The 17,372-nt window shown below is 39.8% G+C and overlaps 1 pseudogene; it reads right to left on the bottom strand.

Annotated features, from left to right (window-relative positions):
* Positions 1-15,931: 15,931 nt before the first annotated feature.
* On the bottom strand, positions 15,932-16,048 carry LOC124559940 (annotated as a pseudogene).
* Positions 16,049-17,372: the final 1,324 nt, after the last annotated feature.

Genomic DNA, 17,372 nt, shown 5'->3' on the forward strand with positions numbered 1-17,372 from the left:
GTTTCATGCTAACGCCAACGTGCGGGAGTATCTTATGAAGAGAACGAGTGCGCCTTCCCAGCAGCCGAGCAGATACTTCAAAAAGGCCAGAACATTTGAATTACTAGCTTTCTTGAGCATTTATGCATTGTAGTGACCCCTCATGTAGAAATTTTCTAAGTATAAATAGAGTTGCTATATTACTTTTACTAGAATTCCAGTATTTCAGTAGATATAGTAAGACAACATTTTATGTGTTATCTATGCACTGTTTTTGTGTCACATTGTAAAGTGTACATTAACAGCATTAGGACATTAACGTTTTTGCGTGTGTAAAAGTTTAATAGTCACTTTTGTGGGACTTATTTAGAGGAGAAACTGTCAATTGCTCATTTACATGGTGATAACGAGATCTATGTTCAAAGCCAATAAGCAAGCACGCATCACAATGCCACAAACTGAATTAAATAGTGTGAATGCATCGTCAACTAGTACCACAGAATTTAATACCGCCGTAGTTAGCGATATGTCGATTACGGCTGAGCAACCAGCAATAATTAATGCGCTCATGCCGTCGACACAAACGGTTGCTAGTTCCGACATTCATATGTCGAAAGAAGTCCAGAGAAATATGCAGCAACCAACAAACAACATGAATTTCATCTCTGACACAGACGCGTGCGAAAACGAAATGACTGTACCGAAAATTGTGTCGGTACAATCCTCATTAAGCCCAGTGCAATCGCCAATTGCTGAGAATACCGATTTGTTATCCCAGCTGATGTCAAGTTTGACTGTCATAACACAAGGGATTAAGGCATTGGAAACATCGCAATCTAATCTTGCAACGGCACAATCCACGTTTGCAAACGACATGAATCGTAGATTCCAGGCATTGGAGAGTGCGCAATTTAATTTGGCTCAGGAGCAATCTAATAAACTAAAAGAAATAAATGATAAGATTACTGAAAAATTCCAGAGTTTGGAAACAAAGCAGAGTCACTTGATTACCAGTCAGGCACAACTCATAGTTACACAAGAACAACAGTATCAGGAATTAACAAACAAATACAAAGACATCTTATGTCGTCAAGATACACTAAATCATCAAGTGCAGGAAGTTATTCATGTACAGAACACTATTGCGCAAGACGTGAATACAATTAAGCACGATAACGAGCAAGCTGTCATTGAGCTTACTCGGAGGATAGACACTCTCAGTCTCGAAGGCGAGAAACACATAGAGAAACTTTTCAATGAACATAAGATCGCATTTTCTAAGGACATTGAAGATTGGGCGAAAGAGCAAACCGAGACAGTGCGAAATTATGTTGACAAAACCTTGAAAGAAACGGTTTCTAACGTGCAAGTTAACAACGAAGCTGCACAAGAACAACTTAAAGCAGAAGTTAAAGAGATTAAGGAGAATATAGGAGATGAATTTCCTGCTTGGAAAGCAAAGATAGAAAATACATTAAAAGCATGCCAGCAGGGTCTAGTTAATACTAGAGGGGCACATACTACTTGCAGTTTATCAAAAGCAGACATTATTCCTGATGAAACCAGTGAAACCGAATCCATGCAACAATGTCCATGTACTGGTGCATATTTACGTAATCAACCAGAAACAAATTATCGAGATTATCATTCACCGCGAAGTAGCCACCAGAATACACCTGTGACCATGAATGAAGAAAAAATGCTTAAATATCGTCAATTCCAGATATTTATTCCCGAAAGGAAGTCGATCAATCCCGTGGTATTTATCAAGCAATTTAAAGGGATATTGCCGCGAATGTGGACTGAGCAACAAAAAATTATGTACGTTGCAGGATTCATACATGGAGATGGATCGATGTGGGCGTCAGAAGCATCCGATTGGTGTCAAGATTATGACCAATTTGAACGCGCTTTCTTGCACAAATACTGGAATAAAGGTGTACAAGAAAGACTACGTAAGGAAGTTTTTGACCCACAACCTTTTTCTTTCAAAAATGGATCTTTAAGAAAGTATTTCGAGAAGTATATAAATAAAAGTAAATACTGGAATGAACCAATCCCGACGCAGGATATCATTCGAATATTAAAGGGCAAACTTCCACTTGAAGTTAAGGAAAAACTTCTACATGTGCCTGAACAACATGTGGAAGATTTTCTAGCCACATTGGATTCAATAGACATTCTGTTCGAAGAATCTCGTATGCGCTATAACCAACCAAGTTACCAACCTAACAAATACAATAGTAACAACAAACAGTATGGAAACAAACCTTTTGCACACAATTCACCAAACCCACAGGTGAATTATTTCCAGAAAAACGTGAAATTTGGTAACGAAAATCCCGACAAGTGCAATCATGACCAACAATGTGAACAAACATATAAACGGAAATGGAGGAAGAATAATAAGAAGAGGAAAGGATACTATCAAGAAGGGAATTATCAGCAAAAACGCCGATATCAGCAACCAACCCATGAATATCACAACCAACCACAAACTTCAGGTTGGGTACCAAATGAAAATGCAAATGAATGGAGAAATCAACCACCAATAATAACCGACGTAACGGAGCAGACATCTACTAATAATGGACAATCGTCAAACTAAACTCGACTGTCAGAAGCTCCGACGGTGCAGTCGAGGAAGTTTTCAGGGGCGAAAATTCGAGCGTCAAATTTTTCCGGTACAATGAAGGCAGATTATTAATAGAAGAACTTCAGCAGGATATGATGCCTTGTCAAGAGGAACATATCACTGTACCTGTTGCGAAAATTCAGGCGGCGATTGAAGGCATTACTGTGCAAGTTACTTTAGATACAGGAGCAGCAGTAAATGTCGTTTCTGAGAAGTTATTTCAAAGAATACTTCAGAAAGCAGATCCACCGATTTTTCCTGTTCAATGTTGTAGAATTGTAGGTCCTACTGGTCATAAGTCTTCTCAGGTTAAAGTGCAGACTCAACTCCAGTTAGATATAGGAAATGTAGCTATAAATTGCACGTTCCTTGTAATAAAAAAGTTGGTTGAGGACTGTATCCTGGGTATAGATGAATTTAGAGAGAGAAATTGCCATATCGATTTTTCTCTAGGCCGTGCCAGTTTTACAACAATGGATCAGAAACATCAAGTGAATCTTCTCAGGGAATATAGTACCCATGAAAAGTATTGTCATGGACGAAAGCTGCAAATAAAGTGGATACATAGCAAACCTGTAAGGTATTACAAAATCAATTACTTGCAACCAGTTTTAAACCCTAAAGATATGGTATATGAAAAGGTACAAGAACCTGAATATTTGCAACAACATCAAAGAAAGCAATTATATGATCTTCTACAGGAATATCAAGAAGTCTTTCAAGAAAGACCTGGTGTAATCAAGGGATACACATGCCATTTAGATGTGATACCACACCAAGTTTTCTGCCGTATTTTTTATCCAGTACCGTGGCACCAACGAAAGGCAGTTGATGCGGAAATCCACCAGATGCTTGAATGGGATCTGATCGAACCTTCGACGAGTCCATACTGTAGTCCGCTTCATGTTGTCTCGAAAAAGGGAGGAAAAGTTCGTCTCGTGCTAGACGCATGGCAGATAAATAAGATTATCATGCCCGTGCGAACTCACCCGGAAAACATCGATGAGCTAATTCAAAGGTTCGAGGGGATGAAATACTTAACAAATATTGATTTGAGAAGTTCATTTTGGCAGGTGGCTCTAGACGAACCATCAAAAAAGTACACCGCATTTGTACATGCAGGTAGAAGCTATCAATTTAAGGTTTTACCTTTTGGGCTAAACGTGAGCTCAGGAGTTTTTATAAATGCTCTAGATCATGCATTGGGACCTGCACTTGGAAGCAATTTAACTTTATTTGTGGACGACATGCTCATAGCTACGAGCACATGGGAGGAGCACGTTGATTTATTGAGAAGAGTGTTAGAACGTTTCAAGGAAGCAGGCATAACCGCAAATCTGCAAAAGTCCCATTTTGCTCGAGATAAAATCAAATTTTTGGGTCATCTTATAAATGAAAAAGGCATCTTACCGGACTCCGAGAAACTAAAGCCAATCAAAAACTTTGCAGTTCCAACAACAAAAAGACAGTTAAAGGGCTTCCTCGGAGTTGTCTCTTTTTTCAGGCGTTTTATTCACGACCACTCTATTAATGCAGAACCGTTGTACAGCTTGTTGCGCAAAAATACTCCGTGGGTGTGGACGCAACAATGTCAGAATGCATTTGAAGCAATAAAACATGCCTTAGTCAATTCACAAATATTATATCATCCGGATATGAGCCAAGAATTCGGTTTAATGGCAGATGCTTCGGAAATTGGAATAGGTTCATGCCTCTTCCAAGTAAAGATGATAGATAGGAAATCAACTTTCTGTCCAATAGCTTTTGCTAGCCGACTCTTAACTGCTTGTGAAAGAACATATACGACTACCGAAAGGGAAGCATTGGCCGTAGTCTGGTCATTTAAGAAATTTTACTATTACTTATATGGAGCGAAGACAACAGTATACTGTGACCACAAAGCGTTAAGTTTTTTGCAAACATGTAAATTATTACATCCAAGATTAGCAAGATGGACGCTCTCACTCCAAGAGTTTCAATTTGAAATTAAATACCTAAGCGGACAGGATAATTTCATCGCTGATGCACTGTCTAGAATGCCAGATGGAGATTTGTCAACTATCAACATCACCGGCAATCCGTCCGAATTTAATGTTCTTATAATGACTGATAGAATATATAGGAAACATTTTCTTGACATGTGTAAGAACATGGAAAAACTACAGAATGAAGATCCTCGTTGGCATTCAATAAAGGAAACTTTAGCAAAGCCTGGAAACGATGATCTGAAGAGACTGTACAAAGTTGAGGACGATGTCTTATTTTTCAAAGGGCATCTTGATTCAGATAATTGGAAGGTGTGTATTCCCGAGAAGAATGAGAATGACTTAATTTTGCACACGCACATCACTTGGGGACATTTTGGAGTATTAAAGTGTGCTCGGAAGATTCAAGCATATTGCTACTTCCCAAACATTCGCAGGAAAGTGCACAGACAGTTAAGGAAATGTAAAATTTGTCAGCTAGCCAAACCAGGAAATTTTTGTGTGAAAGATTTCCTACATCCTATTATACCCACTAAACCGCTGTCAATCATTTCGGTCGACGTCTGTGGTCCTCTACCATCATCAAAGGGAGGATGCAAATATATTGTAGCTTTTCTTGATATATTTACTAAGTACGTCAAACTTTATCCATTAAAATCAGCTACTGCTGCATCCATAGCCAAGAAGCTGGTAAAAGATTATATAGTCAAAGTAGGCAAACCAGAGGCTATTCTTTCTGACAATGGGTCAATGTTCACTGGATTTCGTTGGAGGCAAACATTAGCCAGTTGTGGTATAAAACAAATTCTAACATCAGTGTACCACCCTTCGGCGAATCCCGTGGAACGAATTTTTCGTGAATTAAACCGGTTCATGAGAACATATTGCCACAACCAGCAACCCAAATGGATCGATTATCTTCACGATTTTCAGGAAATTGTAAACAATATGCCACATACTACGACAGAATACACCCCATACGAACTGATGTTTGGAAAACAGGAACAGAATGACTGGATTCGACCAATTCCTAAAGTAGCTATTAACAAAATAGACCTACAAAATAAAGTACGACAATCCTTACTCAATATAATGGACAAGGCAAGAAAAAGGAAAATACATTTTGACAATCGACTTGGAAAAATAAAAACATATAAAGTGAAAGACCAAGTTTTAGTAAAAACTCATCCTAAGGCTTCACTTATACAGAGGAAGAACACAAAATGGCAATTATTGTATCAAGGACCATTTGTGATTACCAAAATACCCCATCCAGGAACTTATGTTTTGAAGGATGTGAAGAATGGAAAGGTGAAAGGAATGTATCCTCATCACTTGTTAAAGCAATTTCATGATGACTGAAGATTCTGAATATTGAAAATACTATTCTTATCAAATAATATTGATTAGAGAATTTTCATTAAACCTATGAATCATACTTAGGATAGTTTCTTTTTTTTTGCAATTTAGTAGTTAGTTTTCTTTTCAGGCATACTGTACGAGAGATATGCAGACATTATGTATAGGTTTTCCACTGTAAGGATAAGTTTTCTTTTCAGTATGCAGAGAATTTAGCTATAGTATGAACGATTTCTTTTAAAAAAATTTTTATTTAGTAGATAGTAATTTCAATCAGGTTTCACAATGCATAATGACCATGGGTTAGTGACTCAAATGAATCTGGTCTATGGCAAGATATTTTTTCTTATGTCAATTTAACAATCTCAATGTATGTTTGTATTTGCTTTTTTACTCGCTGAGCTGAAGTCATGCTGTTCGGAAGGGGTAACCCGTTCTCAGTTTTAAAAGGACGCCTATTACTTTGTTTCAATCTTTTGTGATGAACATTGTCTTTAGAATTGTACTATTGTTGTAACATACCTGTGTATGTAAATTATGTTATATCAATTGTTGCTCGCGAAGTTACCAACTGAGCGAATGCCTTTCAGTTATAAGCCCATCAACAAGTGTTAAAGTCCATCTGAAAGATGACGAGCATAAGTTGAAACGGCAGCTCCAGTTGGATTTGTGTATAGTGCATTCTAGGGTTGTTGATAGAAATGAAGAACACCTTACGACTTCCGAATATTTCGAATTCTGGACAGAGAATTAGAATGAACTTTAGATTAGATTCTATTTCAGCTCAGCATAGATCAAACACCTTTTCCACGGAACTTACACTGACTCTTATTTTCATGTTAACCATATGCGGAAAACCATAATACCCACGAGGAGACGGTGAAATGGGAATAGAATTCAATCAGTTACCCGGAGATGACTGATAGAAGGGAATCGTAGATGGACGTAAACCAACGCGTCGACGGTTCACCTCAAGACACAGAAGATTAACAGTGTTGTGTTTCTTTTGTGAACAGTGTTAAATTCATTCAACAAAAAAAATATCCATATTGTAAATATTTTTTTATTTTCCATTGTAATTCAGTTAATTATCCTTGCAGATGAGAAATACGAGGATGGTAAATCTACCCCGAGGTTTTCCTTGGTTTTCCTTTGTGGGGCTTGGCCGAATGGCTAGATTTTACTCTTAACCAGAACAAACAAAAACTATATCCTAAGAATAATTATGTGAGCGCTGTCCGCCACAGAGTAATAAACAATATCTTTGTCTATCTCTCGCACTGTCACAGCAAGTTACGCTGCATGATACATCATAATGTCTGCTCTATGATGTTCCGTGTCTTCTTATCCAGTCCTTGTTCTTCAATAATTTTAAATAGTGTGGGTCTGTGAATTGAATCATATGCCTTTTTAAAGTCGACAAAGACATATACTGTAGGCTTCCTTCGCATTTGTCTCATCCTTGTAATCAATTTCAAGTTTAAAATTTGTTCTGGACATGATCTGTTTGGTCTGAAACCAGCTTGGAAATCTGAGATTTTGGGTTCTAGCAGTTTTTGTGTTCTTTCAAGAAGACAAGCTGATAATATCTTGTATGTGACGGCAAGTAAGGAGATTCCTCTATAGTTGTTCACATCCGATTTATCCCCTTTTTTATGTAACGGATGTATTAGGGCACATTTCCAATCTTCTGGTATTTCTTCAGTAACCCATATGTTTTGAATAATTTTAACTAGCTCATTTCTTGAGTTAGACCCTAGACTTTTGAGAAATTCGGCTACAATTCCATCTTCTCCTGATGCTTTGTTATTTTTGAGTTTGTTTATGTGTTTGATAATTTCTTCTTCAATTGGCGGTACCGAGTCTTGCTGTTGCGGGGCTTTAGTGCTGGATATTGGAAGAGCTTCTGTTGGTTCTGGACAGTTTAGTAGCGTTTCAAAATATTTGGCTAATTCTTCACAGTTTTCTTCGTCGCTTAGTGTCAGATTCCCATCTGATTTCCGAAAACAGACATTTTGAGGGATATACCCTTTAATTTGGTTTGCAAAAGTTTTGTAGAATCCATGCGTATTATAATTTTTAAAATCTGCTTCTATTGATTCCAGTTGCTGAGTTACATACTTTCTCTTCTCTTGTCTAATAAGTTTATTTGAAAGTTTCCGTGTTTCTAAAAAGTTTTGAAGAGTTTTCTCATTTTTATTTGAACTGTTCTTCGCAAAGGCTTCTGTACGAACTTGAATTGCCTTTTCGCATTCCATATTCCACCATGGATGTTTGTGCTTCTTCTTCAGTGGTATTTGCTCCTTCGCTATTTTTGTGATTTTTTCCTTGAATGTTTCCCAGTTGTTTGCGGGAGAATTTTCCCATTTTTTAATTGTTTCTGATTCTGTTAGTTTTTGTAGGTCAAATTTTGGGATTGCTGGCGTAATTCTTGGTGTTTTCCTTCTTGGGGTGAATTGGACCCGAACTCTTGTGAGATAATGATCTGAGTCAATATTTGCAGCTCTCCTAACCTGGATATCTCTGATCTCTTTTTGGAAGTTATATGAGATGGCCACATGGTCAATTTGAAATTGTCCCAATTGGCTTATAGGGGATCTCCAGGTCTTCTGTTTTCTTGGTTTCTTATTGAACGACGTTGAGCTGATTTTCATGTTGAATTGTTGACAAAGTTGGATTAGTCGCATGCCATTTTTGTTGGTCAATTTGTGTGCTGGGTATAGCCCAACCGTCTTCCTGTATTTCTTTTCTCTGCCAATCTATGCACTGAAATCTCCAAGAAGTATTTTGACATCATTCCTCGGTATCTTTGACATTTCAAGTTCTAATCGTTCCCAAAATTTATCCACATTGTCTAGGTCCTTTCTATTGTCAACGTTGCAGGGTGCGTGAACATTAATTAGGGTGTAATATTTATTCTTGTGTTTCAACCTAAGACACATTAGTCTATTGCTAATAGTTTTTACAGATTTTACAAATTTAACTGAGGATTTTTCGACCATAAAGCCCATACCAAGCATGTTTGCCCCTTTACCAATTTTTCTGTCCGTTCCACTTTTGAAAATTCTGAAGCCATTGTAGTCAGTGATTTGATTATCAGGAAATCTGGTCTCTTGTACTGCTAGGATTTGGATTTTCAGCTTCTTTAATTCTTCTGTTAATGTGTATAATTTTCCGGTTTGTATTAGTGTCCGTATGTTTACTGTTCCAATGTAATCTTCATTTTTGGGAAGTTTTCCAGAGTGCTCCGATCCACTCACAAGTCGTGTAGGTCCGGTCTCCCCAGAATCCGATAGACCGGTTGCCACCTTTCTGCTAGGTGGGTGGATTTCACCACCTGGGGTACTTTTGTTATTACATACACGAACCATGATTTTACTTGTAATTGTATTTTGGTCTGACATGTGCCAGTTGGTAGGATCAAGGTTGTGGGGCCTTGAAACACAAATCAGCCGCCACTAACATGTGGAACTGACGCTGTCGGGAAACCGCCACTGACATGTGGAACCGTCGTGCCCTAGTTTGCTAGTTTTGGTCCACCCCGGGTATTTTATTTCCCCGGTACCCACCATATCTGGTGAGCATTCCCCTATCCGCCACCTGGGGAGGCGCCTGGTAGGAGACTAGCAACTCCCCCAGGACTTTTGTTTATTATTAATATTCATTATCATTTATTAACATTCATTATCATTGATTGTCATTCATTATCATTTATTATCATTCATTATCATTTATTATTAGAGGCCTACTTCCACTAGTAAATTGCACCAAATTCAAATTCTAACACGATATTCTCTCGAAAATTGTACTTCTATATATTATTATCATTTATCATTTATTCAAGATGTCCGATTTTCTCGGTGAGAAAGCCGTTCTCCTTACATCCATAACAAAACTCTATCACAAGTTCAAATCCCCAACACCATAATTGATCACATGTACGAGCTTTCTCCGTCACTTATCTTTTTTCACAGGTAGCCTATCATAATTGCATCAAATAATAAACTGCACTTACAGTATCGTAATTCACATCCTTTGATTTTGCAGGGGGGAAACGACTGAAGACTTTATTTCAAGCAGTACGGTCATCACTTGCTCTCCAACACAGTCAGCACACACATCTTTGATATCGCAGAGCAGTCACCACGACGTCCGCGCTCCAACTGAATTAGTTCAAATCCTCGCCACCCCCTGGCCAACACGCGGAGACACTGCCTACGCCTGTCACGTGTGCCGACCTCACACAGCCATTCGCCACGTGTCCTTGTGCGATCGAAAACGCAGTGCTACACTTTTGGCGGCAAAGTTTGCTCGACAGTGGAATCCGCCATGACTATATAACAGCACGTTTGGACCGCACTGGAACGCCCGCTAATTGAGTCGCTCTCGCGCGTGCATAATAACTGTACAATCGCTGTGCCACTGCCCCGCTTACGTCACACACCCTCCATACACGCGACGGACATAGCCTCCTGTAAATACCTGGAAAATGACTCTTTATTTCAAACATTACGGTCATGCAGGTGTGTTCCAACTGACTTCTCCATGCTCTCACAACGAAACTCCAGAGAGCAGCTGACGTACGCGCGGCCGGCTGAGTCCCCTCCCTGGCCGGCTGACGTCAAGCAGTTTACGGTGCCCGCACAGCCCCCATGGCCAGCGCGCCAGCTAGACGGCGGCGAGCGGCGCGCACAGTGGGCCAGAATCTTGAAAACGTGGCCAAAAAGGAAAAAGAAAGTTTATAGATGGGGATTTCGGACTATCAGGTTGGCAGCAGCAATGCTGGGACAACTGAATGCCGGCTGTGCGGACGACCAGATGTCCATTTGTTCGGTAATATCTCAGTTCAAATGCGGCAGTTCATTGTTAGCGTGCGCGCGGCTGGCCAGGCTACAAAAACAGTCGTGTTGTTGAAGGAAGTTATTTATGTTTTGTGAAAGTGAAACCAATATTTTCAATATGGAATGTATTCCAGGAGGTATTTACTAGTGAAAAAACACTTATATCACTATTAAATAATCAATTTGCACGTTTACATTTCAATTAACGTACTACAGGGAAATGAATAACAAAATCGTAAAATGCGCTTAAAAAATAGAGATAAGTTACGAAATCCACGACATTCCGCTTTCTTTTGCGCTGTGTACGCAAGTATATATTATTACCTTTGTAAATTAAGCTTCAAATCCTGCGACTAGTTGCGACTCTGGCTTTGAGCCACGTTTTAACCGACACTTGCAAAATGTCATTCTTCAGACGTCTTCAAAAATGCCAATAGAATCAATTAATTATGAGTTTTATTTGTACAACCTAAATTAGAATCGACACGTAGAAGCATTGTGAAGAATAAAATAATTAGAAAAATGACGAAAAGTGTAACACAGGTTTTTTTTTTTTAATTTCAGTTTCATCTGATCCAGCGTATTCCAGAATCGGATTTTCGAGGAAAGATATTTTTCTAATAACAAAAGAGTATTTGTCAAATGATTTGGAAGGGGTCATAGAACATTTGGAAAGGTCGTTGACAGAAAAAAATGGACATACAATTAACATTCCCTATGATATGAGGCCTACCATTTCGATTTTGTTAACAAAGTTAAGAAGCAAGTATAAGGAAGCAACTCGGCGACAAGGATATTTTTTCAAGAAGAACTAAACCTGGTTAACTACAATAGTATATATTCCGATTGATTCGAAACCTGCAAGTGTGACTAAATCAACAGGCCGACCTGCCACAAAATTTGAAACATTATCTGATAGGTCTAAAAGAAGGAGAACTGAGGAGATTCGTACGAAGTTCAGTCGTATCGAATTATCGTTCGCCGCGCAAATGAGTCTTCGATCTTCGGGGCACCCAGATGCTGCGAAGATTGTGAAAGACGTCACACTCTCAAGTCCATCCAAGGTGAAAAAATACAAGGCGGGCTTGCGATTTTCAACATCATCGCCGTCCTCATATGATGCAAATGAAGGTCTAGCACTCCTTTTCGACTTGAAATTGTCAAAAGAATCTTTCCAGCATTTGAGAAATGGGGCTAAAGGAAAAGGATTAAACACACTATATCCACCGTATTCAGCTGATTTGGTAGCAAAAAAAGCTTGCTGCCCTCCAGACGTAACCCTCACTTTTACCGAATCAAAAGCTGAGGTACGGTTGCAAGCTTTGTTAGACCACACTGTTCAACGTGTTCTACTGCTGAAACGAGACGATATTTTACATATGAGTGATTCGGAAATGTCTAATATGGCCATTATTTGTAAGTGGGGCTTTGACGGAACCTCCGGGCAAAGCATGTATAAAATGAAGTTTTCAGATTCGAGTATTTCAGATGCAATTTTATTTTTCACTTCGCTTATTCCACTGAAACTTGCAGGTGTAAATGAAGAAACTAAAGAAGAAAAGATCTTATGGATTAATCCGAAGCCGTCTTCAACCCTCTTTTGCAGACCACTGAAGTTAGAATTTACAAAGGAAACAGAGCAAACGTCTTTAAATGAGAAAATGTATAACGACAAACAGATCGAACAACTCCAGTCATTCGAAACAGTTATTAATGGGAAAGACATTTCCATTAAATACAATTTAAGCATGACCATGGTAGATGGTAAAGTGTGCAATGCTATCACCAACACGAAATCTGCACAACGGTGCTATCTCTGCAAGGCTACGTCTGCCCAATTTAATAACATTGACGATGTTTTGAAAAAACAAGTTACCGCCGATTATCTGCGGTACGGACTATCAACTCTTCACGCCTGGATTCGATGTTTTGAATGTTGTATTCATTTGGCATACCAAATGAAAACAAAAAAGTGGCAGGCACGTAAAGCAGAAGATAAAGGGGAAAAAGCAATACTGAAAGCCAACATTCAAAAAGCTTTCAAAGAGCAGCTTGGAATTGTAACTGACATGCCGAAACAAGGGTTTGGCAGTACGAATGACGAAAACACCGCTCGACGTTTTTTTGAAAACACTCCAACATCAGCGCTGGTAACTGGAGTTTCCGAAGAACTAATCCACCGTTTCCATATAATTTTGCAGACGATTTCGAGCGGACGTCAGATCGACGTTGAAAAGTTTCGAGCATACGCCTTAGCAACTGGCAGGCACTACGTGAAAGAATATCCCTGGTACAACATGCCAACAGCAGTCCATAGATTGTTGATTCACGGTGCAGACATTATTTCTTCGGCCATTTTACCCATCGGTCAACTATCGGAGGATGCTCAGGAATCAACCAATAAGTTGATAAAGCAATATCGCCTGAGTTTTTCTCGAAAGTTTTCAAGAGTTAAGACTATGGAAGACGTGTTCAGGAGATTGTTGGCAACGACAGACCCCTACGTTTCTTCCATACGCAAATCTTCGCCGAAGAAACTGAAGAGTTTGTCGCCAGAAGCCGTTGCCCTCTTAGTTCCTGTGGCGGAAGACTACGAAGATTCAGATGCAGATGCGGATAATGAGGAAACAGTGTTTGAGGATGATGACGATTCAGTTGAAGCAGAAGATGAAAAAGAATAAGAAAATGAAAACTTGTAAATTCAGTTATAAAAAATTTACAAAATAAATAATTGTAATTAAAATGAAATAATTTTTTGTAATATTTTACACCTCTTGTAACCTATATTTGGTCCTTTCTTCGAGTATTCCACTTTTTTGGTTTATTTTTTAAGCATTAACTACAATAACCCCTAAATACTGACTTTTATATGAATAAAAATATATAAATATAAATAAATAAAAAGACATAGATTTCGACCGCCATCTTGGATCCACCATTTTTAAATTTTTTGAACTCTGTCATCATCAGTAACCTCGATAATTCCCTAAAAATTACTTTTATACGTAAAAAATGATAGTAGTGTACATAGAGCCTGCCATCTTGGGTCCACCATTTTGTTTTTTTCACTTTTTGATATCATATTCTTAATCAGAAACTCCGTAATCCCTTACATACTAAGTTTGGTACAAATTGAACAACTACATATATTTTGACCAGCTTTTTGGGATTCTGACCCACTGTGCGGCGCCACAAAAGGTCCGGCTACGTAAACAACCTCACCCGCCGCGAGCACTTAACGCCGGAAATGATGGAACCTGCCGACCACGTACCGTACAGAGGATACGTTTGGCGCCAGAGTTTGACCGACAGTGGACTCCACCATGACCGTATAACAGCGCGTTTGCTCATCGCGAGAACGATTGCTAATTCACTCTCCCCACCCCGCTATATTAAATAATTCAATTTACAATTTCATATACGTATGCAAACGTGTTCAACTCCCTAATTTCAACTACTTTTCGAGGACCAGACCACCACCACCTCCTTCTCCTAGGAACCAGCGCCAAGTTTGAAATCTGCCAGTGAACAAAGATCACTTGCACTTCCGCCACCAACCTAAGAAAATTGTTTCAAACTAAGCCACCAGCACTCAACCTCTTCCTACACGTTTCTGGTAAACGGAATGTTTTTTCTACCAAGTTGGAAACTTCCTTGACGTCACAACGCGCGATCAACCACGTGGCTCTGTCAGACAAACAACGCTCTCACTATGTTAATTGATCACCTGATTCTCATTACTCAGTCCACATGCATCGATTATCTAATCCAGGATCTTGGAGAAAACACACGTCTGTACACATGAGCCATCGCGCGCACCTAGCTTAGTACCTCCGCGAGTGAATGTAACAAAGTCAGCGTCACTATTTAATTAATCTGGTCAATTAATTAACCTCCCTGATGCGGAAAACTGCCACGTCCACCTAGACTTGGAATCAATTTTCACCACTGCCACACCCACCTGGACTTGAAATGAAATAGTTTAAGTCCCTACCGACCACCACGTCCTTTTACCGACCCATGTTCGTTGGCGAACATGTACTAATGCTTGCTTCCGTTTACTAATGTGCGCTAACGTGTACTAACCCACATTTACTTATATCACATTCTGTCTATACAAATAAGCCAAGCTTCAATTCTGATGGTCAGTTCCTGTTTCGCTGCTAAACACAAGAAAATTGTGGCAAACGAAGCCACTAACCTAAGTCACCTGTGGTGACTCAAAATCGTCTGCTTTGCCTCTCTCACACACTACGAGCGCGAGACCGCCCACATCACAGTCTGCACCTTTATACTAGAGTCGGACATACTCCTGTATAAATATTCTAGCTAAACTATGACCCTAATACTGTTGTTCAATCCACACGGTCTAGCACATGGCCAGAGCACACCCCCCAGTACCTAAGCCGAGAACATTGCTCGCCTCATCTTTAGTTAACCGCTGAGAGACGGAGATATGCAGCAATCACATCCCTTGCGCTCTCGTAGCTACTCACCTCAGCAATTCGAACACCGCTCTCCATATAACTCGCGGCGGATCCACATTCGAACGTTAACCTTACTCTACCGCCGGACCTGAGAGCCGTCCGCGAGGTGTGCATGTGCAAAGAGATACAGAAAACAGAGCAAGCATTCTCCAAATGTGGAGGTGACTGGATACGCCGTGGTTACATTTATAGACAATTTTAGAACACAGAACGATAACTTATGTCGCGGTCGCATGGATGGATCTGACATAAAATCGAAGGAAATGCGAAAACTGATTAGCGCACAGATATAAACTAACCTAATATACACCGAAATGCGAACGTACTTGCTTATCTTCTGGTTCGCAGGGGGGAATTTGTACATGGAGTCAAGTATGCTGCAACAAGAGGAATGCAGGAAAACGATGACATCGAAGGGAGCGGACTAAGGAAGGTAGTCAATTTTTTCTCATTGCACTCCGTCTTCAGGCCGCAAGCGGCCCATCAGGACCATCCGATCGCCGTATCATAGATGCGGGTAGGAGGGGCGTGTGGTCAGCACACCTCTCTCCCGGTCGTTACGATGGTTTTCTTTGACCGGAGCCGCTACCATTCGGTCGAGTAGCTCTTCAATTGGCATCACGAGGCTGAGTGCACCCCGAAAAATGGCAACAGCGCATGGCGGCTGGATGGTCACCCATCCAAGTGCCGGCCACGCCCGACAGCGCTTAACTTCGGTGATCTCACGGGAACCGGTGTATCCACTGTGGTAAGGCCGTTGCCAATTTTTCCTCATTGAGTTCGTATTATAGTGTATGTCTACTGAGGTAGCAGTGATACACGCCAGTTGAATACTGTATTTGATGCTTTTGAGGAGGACAGAGAATCATTCACGTCTAAACTTACTCACCTCTGTGTTAAAGGATAACAGAGAGTGTGCGGGATGATCGATTGAGACAGAGCTGTAAGCAGGTAGGATTTAAACGTTGACTCATTTATTCTGGAGAAAGACAAGTTGCTGAAGGTCGATTTTTTTTTTCCAGTGTTCTATCTGGATGGTTTAGTCACGTGATATAGCCTGCGTTCTAGCCATATGCAGCTACAGTACTTTACACATGATAGATTGGATGATTTACGTAAATATGTGTCGAACTACATTGTATATAAATATCACTCCGTTCTTGTTCTTCTTAACTGTATGCTATTAAATTAAGGCACTTTGAGATCTGTTACTATAGATCGATATGGTGTGCTAAGCTCCAATACTTGGGTACATCTCGAGAAATGTAGTGCACTTGGAGGGGTTAGGCCTAGGAAAGCTCTATTCAGACAAGAGAGGTGAAGTGTAGCTATATTCCTCTGCTCGGTTGAGGATTAATTGGGTAGCGACGTTGCGGGGTAGAGTGGTCAATGCCGAAGTGAGGATGGTCTTTTAATGTAAGGGCGCGAGATTGCTCTGTGACCGCCATAGGCAGAGAGATTGATCGAGTACTATGCGCGAGGTCTTAGAAATATGTATATCGTTGTCTGGTATACTTTGGTCGCTTTTATGTGTTCGAGAATTAAGTGTGAATGGACGTAGTGAGCAGTCATCTATCAATGCTCGCAATGATACTTGCAAAGTAGAGTAGGTATGGTTTAGCTATGTCATTGAAATTAGGAAAACATGCTGTCACGTGATTGGCCAGTGTGCTTTATTACGAGGACAAGGTGCGCGTTGGAATATGGTTATCATTGGTTTGTGTTTAAGTACATAATATTAAATGCCCTATCCTCAGTGAGGGGGTAGCATATGTCGGTAAGAGTATTTGCTTATTTGATTACATGTATGCGTATTTTAGTACATTTAAGGGTTCACCGAATATGGCTGTCTGTGGAAAAAGGAATTATGTTCTATTGAGCTGGGTTGTATGTGGGAGCGTAAATGCTTGTTCAAAATTATTATAACAGGGTGGATGGCATATCAGTAGAACAAGTTCAGTGAAAGCGTGTGTAGAAGGAGTGAGCGAGAGGATGACACGACTCATCTATGACTGTATCATTAGGACACTTAAATAAATGTCGGATAATCTAAATTGAGGTAATTTTTTTTCTTTTTAATCATATG

This window comes from Schistocerca americana, chromosome 1, assembly GCF_021461395.2.
Source record: "Schistocerca americana isolate TAMUIC-IGC-003095 chromosome 1, iqSchAmer2.1, whole genome shotgun sequence".
Classification (NCBI taxonomy): Eukaryota; Metazoa; Arthropoda; class Insecta; order Orthoptera; family Acrididae; genus Schistocerca; species Schistocerca americana.